Below are 5166 nucleotides of genomic sequence, written 5' to 3'. Positions count from 1 at the left end.
CGACTCGCCACTTTGCCAACACGCACCACAACATGTCACTACAAACGCCGCCCTCTAAGCTCTCATTGGTCGTATGCAAGTTGACGTACTTGTAATTTTAAAAAGAACTAAATACAAATGACATCGAGTTTCTATTTTCGAGAAAAAGGAATTAAATTAATAATATTATCTTAAACAATATTAAAACGCAAGACAATAACGTTTGTTACACATAAAGCAACAGTCAATTTATAGCTTCCTGCGACATATACTATGTTGTTATTTACACTACTTCACTGATCTCTAATTCAATCTCTATTTCAGGCCCTAATGAAAATTAGTGCTCCGAAACGAATACGCACAACTAGCTACCATCCATGCGCAAACGGCATGGTCGAAAGAATGCATCGGCAGCTTAATGCGGCATTGATGTGCCATCAAGAAACTTGGCATAAGGCTTTACCTGTAGTGCTCCTTGGCATGCGATCAGCTTTGAAGGAGGATTTGCAGACTTCTCCCGCCGTTTTAGTATACGGGGAACCACTGTCCCTACCCGGTGAGTTTATTGTCACTCCACTGCCTTCAGACCATGTAGATGTAGATGATACGAATCTTGCGACTCAACTTAGTCGCTACATGGCCCAATTGCGGCCTATGCCTGCATCGCGCCATGGGAACCGATCTAATTTCGTATCTAGATAGATCTAGCCTCTTCGTCTCACGTATTTTTAAGAGATGATTCGGTACGACCATCCCTTAAGCCACCTTAAACGGGGCCATTTAATGTGATCGATAGGCATAATAAAACTATTATTACGGTAATAGAAATATTAATGTTAGCTTGGATCGTTTGAAACCGGCATACTGCGAAACTTCATCACCCACCTCCGAACCACAAACTCATATGTTAACAACACGCTCAGGTAGAAGGGTGCGAATAAAAACTCCATTTGATTTGTAGTTCCTCCTTTTTTTGTTAAGGGGGTTTATTTTCTCCGTTGGGGAGGGGGGGGGGGGTAGATAGGTTGTCGTAATCGAAATCGAAAATGCGACATCCGCGCCCTCTCACATGACGCGTAGAAACGCAGGGCCAATGAGGGAGCGCGGGCGCATTTGACAGTTTTTAGAGAGACAGGATGGCGTAGGTAAGACATTATGTAAATTTAAGTATACAACATAATTAGTAAATGTAGATTTAACCAGTGACAGACTTTTATTGAACATAATCCCATAAGTATTTAAGATGTTCTTACTTTCTTTACTTTATTTAATAAACTTCCCCCGTGAAGACGCTTCAATTCGCGCCTAATTTGTGTAAACCCTTTACATAGTAATTTCTTATTATTTCCAGACCTCAAGCAAGCCTCTTACGGAGGAGACGAAAACACTGCTTTCGTTCATTGAAAGCAGTAAAATTATATATAATAAAATGACAAATGCCACTACGAATAAATTGAAAAATGAAGAGTGGAGACGGATAAGCGAAAAATTCAATATTTGTTTACTTTATTGCACTACTATTTTTGTAATAAATACAAAAGTACAACAATACGCCAAAAAAACTTTATGTCCCAATGAAACAAAATATAAGGATAAATTACTCCACTTTCAGGAAAAACTATCATAACACGACATGCATAATTGACAGTCTCGAAATAGAAATTCAAAAAACCAGGAAAAGCCTTACACCAAGAACTAACTTGGTCAGAATAAAACATCTTATTTCAAGTACACCAAATGGACTAGTAAATTATATTTCACAAGGTTATGGAGGAAGAATCTGCGATGTGTGTCTGATAGAAAATTGTAATTTTCTTAATTGTTTACCTAGTGTGTCACAAACAATGGCTGATAGAGGTTTTAAGCATATTGAACCACTATTACTTCGCATTGGATGTAAATTAATAAGGCCACCTAGCATAAAATAGGACAATAAACTCTTAAAGAAAGAAGTGAAAAAGACCAAAAAAATTGCAAGTATGCGAATACATATAGAGAGAATCATTAGATGCATACGAGAGATTGCTTTTTTGAAGTCACATGCTTGCATAAATAATAATTTTCTCAGGAAACTTGATGACATTATCGTTATTGCTTCCGGCCTAATAAATTTACAAACCTCTTTAATCAATAAGTGATTTTTTAACCAATGAAAGAGTAAAATAGGTAGTAAAAAAGTATTTATAAGTATGTTCAAAAGTGTGAAGCAAAAAAAAAAGTTATTTTTCTTTTGTCCACAATTCATGATCAACCTAACATCAACGAAGTTACAGGAAAACCAGAGTTTATCCATTTTTACAATTGCGATATCGCCAACATGTTAAACACACCGCAGGGAAGAGTGACACAAGAACTTTAGCACTCATTAAAGATGTTGCTGGGCCAGGTAGGCACTGATCCTGATAAGTCTGTGGAGCAGTGAATCAAGGTTGGTTCTAATATAATAATGAAAATACAAGGCATACATTCTGAGACATGTTGTGGTAGACACATCCTTTTTTCCTCCATTATTATAATTAATAACCGACATGTAGCGAAGTTTGTCGATCATTTGAGTGAAACTATATTCATTTCGTTTTCTGATATTTATTTTTATTCATTCTTAACAAGCAAACAAGCGTTATTACATTAGATTTGATGTTATCTTTAAAGTACTGGTTATTATTTTAGTTTTTGCGTGCTATGTGTTATGTTTTTGAAAAATGCCGGGTCCTAAATGAAATTCTTTAGTTTGGGATGTATTCAAATCGTCGTCAGTGAGTGGACGTGTCATGTGTAAACAGTGTTCAGATTCATACAAATATAGTGGAAATACGACCACGTTATTAAACCACATTAAAAAGAAGCATCCTAGTATCATCGAGGATTGTCAGAGTTCATCGTCAACAAATGAAAGTAACAAGTGAAAGAAACGGTACTTCACAACCCAGGCAGCACCAGCGTTACCAGTCTGGCCTGCCGTCATCAACAATTCACGTCGGGTCACCACAGCATCCGCGTGCGCCCATTATCAATTCACGTCGGGTCAACACAGCATCCACGTGAGCTCAACAACATTGACAAAAAAGTGGAAACTCTTGACAACTACTGGAAAGAGTTTCACCGTAATCACTCAAGCCTTTGTTCGTACGAAGACAAGAATAACATACCATACTTCATAGGCAACCATTATGATCAAGCAATAAACTTCTACAACAATACAAAAGCACATATCGAACAAGCTCTCCCTAAACTTACGACGCTGATTAGTTCTCCCAGAGTAGAAACTAAAATGTACCCAATACCAGGGCCAAGTACAGGTCAGCACATTCCCGAGCACAGAATCTAGGGGTTTAGCAAGTGAATTGGAGGAGATGTTGCAAAAACAAAGGAGCAACTTCAAAGCGTCCGCCCACAAAATGGCAGTAATCGAGTTGGATAACCTCACAGAAAAATGGCAGTTTGAGGACATTTTACGATCGTTAGAGTCTCGATGGACGGCCATTGATGACCTACACTGGGATATTGACCACAAACTAACACTGATTTCCGAAAATAATCCAGAATATGAAGCGTCGTTCTTTGAATAAAAACAATTCTCGAATATTAATTTAATAAAAATTTGATGAGAACCTTTAAACTTAAGAAGAAAATATTTGCCAAAGAAAGTTGTTAATGCGAAAATAAAAAAAGGGATTATTAGAAAAATGAACAATATGGGTGTGTGAAATGGGTTGATAAAAGAAATGTTTTAATGTTGACTAATTGCAGACCATGACGATAAACTAAGAGATACTGGGAAAAAGAAGAGAGGCACTGACGAAAACATTAAAACACCCGTGCAGTCAACGTGTTAATCAATCTTGACATGAAATAAATATATCTCAAATGTTTAAAATTGATAATGTTTTCAATATTTTACGTTCTACCCTCTTGGCTCTATCTTTCAAAACATACTAAATTCCATTTTGTTTGTGAAATCTAATTTACTACATCCGTCTATTTGGACTCCTAATCAATTATTAGGATATTGTCCAGTAATCTTAATGTAGTTTCTATGTATAGAGGTTTTCCTGAATGTTGGTAATTTAGTTTGCTACTATGTTGATAAGTTAGTTTTCGTAATTAACCAAACCACAGAAGGTAACCTGCCATCTGAAAATAACACTCCTATTGTTCCTCAAAAATCTTCAATTGGTAACATCCTAGCGGTATTATGTCGGATATAATGGACATTTTGCTTGCTCAAACTAAAATTTATAAACATCATAATAAAAATTGACGAAAATTTCCGACTACAATTGTGAAAATGTTAAATTGTCAACACCTAATAATGAACAAGTAACACATAATTTAAAAAATAACAACTTCTAGCCCGCTCCAAGTAACAAGTTTTACGAATCATGGGATGCGTCACCATACATGTTCAAAAAAATCCTATCTTAACGATAGTACCATACTCTACATCGTCACGTTTGGCAATTTAAAAAAAACACAATTTTAGCATTATCAATGGCAGTGCTAATGTAGTCAGTATACACTTATAAATTATACATACGAGTAATGAAGGCCTAGACATTCTATTATTACCTACATTTAATAGATAATTTTGCAAACCAAATCAACTAAAATTTAGATAAGTAATACCAACTTAGATTGCCAGATAAATGTAAAACCACGGACCAAATAAAGAGTTAACTTGTGAATCAATTTTCAGGTGATGCTATACTCGAATGGAGCGTTTATCCCACATATTAGGATGCCTAATGCTTTAGTCCATTGTAGCAATGGATACGCTACAAAGATTATCCAAAACACCACTGTTATATGTTATCTGTGACACTGTCTATGGTTAAGTTTGTCTTCTGTCATTCTACATGAAGCAAATATGTACGTGTGTTCGATTTAAAATAAAAATTAATATAAAAGCCATTGGAGTTTCAATAAATATAAGAAAAGACGAGACCCACAAAACCCAAGCAACCACCTATAAGGAAGTATTTATAACAATAACAAATCCCTTACAAAGTGACGGAATTTGATTGTACTAAATGTAAATAACATTTTAGAACCAACATTAATAACTTGAACACTGACAGAATACTCGATAAAAAAATTAGAAAAATTTACATTAGAACATATGAAATTGGAACTATTTGGCAAACCCTACTTGAAAGTACAAACAGGAGAAATTGCAGCCCATTATAT

At 35.5% G+C, this 5166-nt stretch overlaps 1 long non-coding RNA gene across 1 annotated transcript; it reads left to right on the top strand.

The window, feature by feature from the left end:
* Positions 1 to 6: 6 nt before the first annotated feature.
* On the top strand, positions 7 to 4888 carry LOC106103887. Its single transcript, XR_001225641.1, has 2 exons — positions 7 to 535; positions 1331 to 4888. It is a non-coding gene; the product is annotated as an uncharacterized LOC106103887 (long non-coding RNA).
* Positions 4889 to 5166: the final 278 nt, after the last annotated feature.

Source organism: Papilio polytes, unplaced genomic scaffold, assembly GCF_000836215.1.
Source record: "Papilio polytes unplaced genomic scaffold, Ppol_1.0 DF823694.1, whole genome shotgun sequence".
Classification (NCBI taxonomy): Eukaryota; Metazoa; Arthropoda; class Insecta; order Lepidoptera; family Papilionidae; genus Papilio; species Papilio polytes.
Note: the sequence above shows the minus strand (reverse complement) of the source record. Positions and strands in the feature narration are given on the sequence as shown.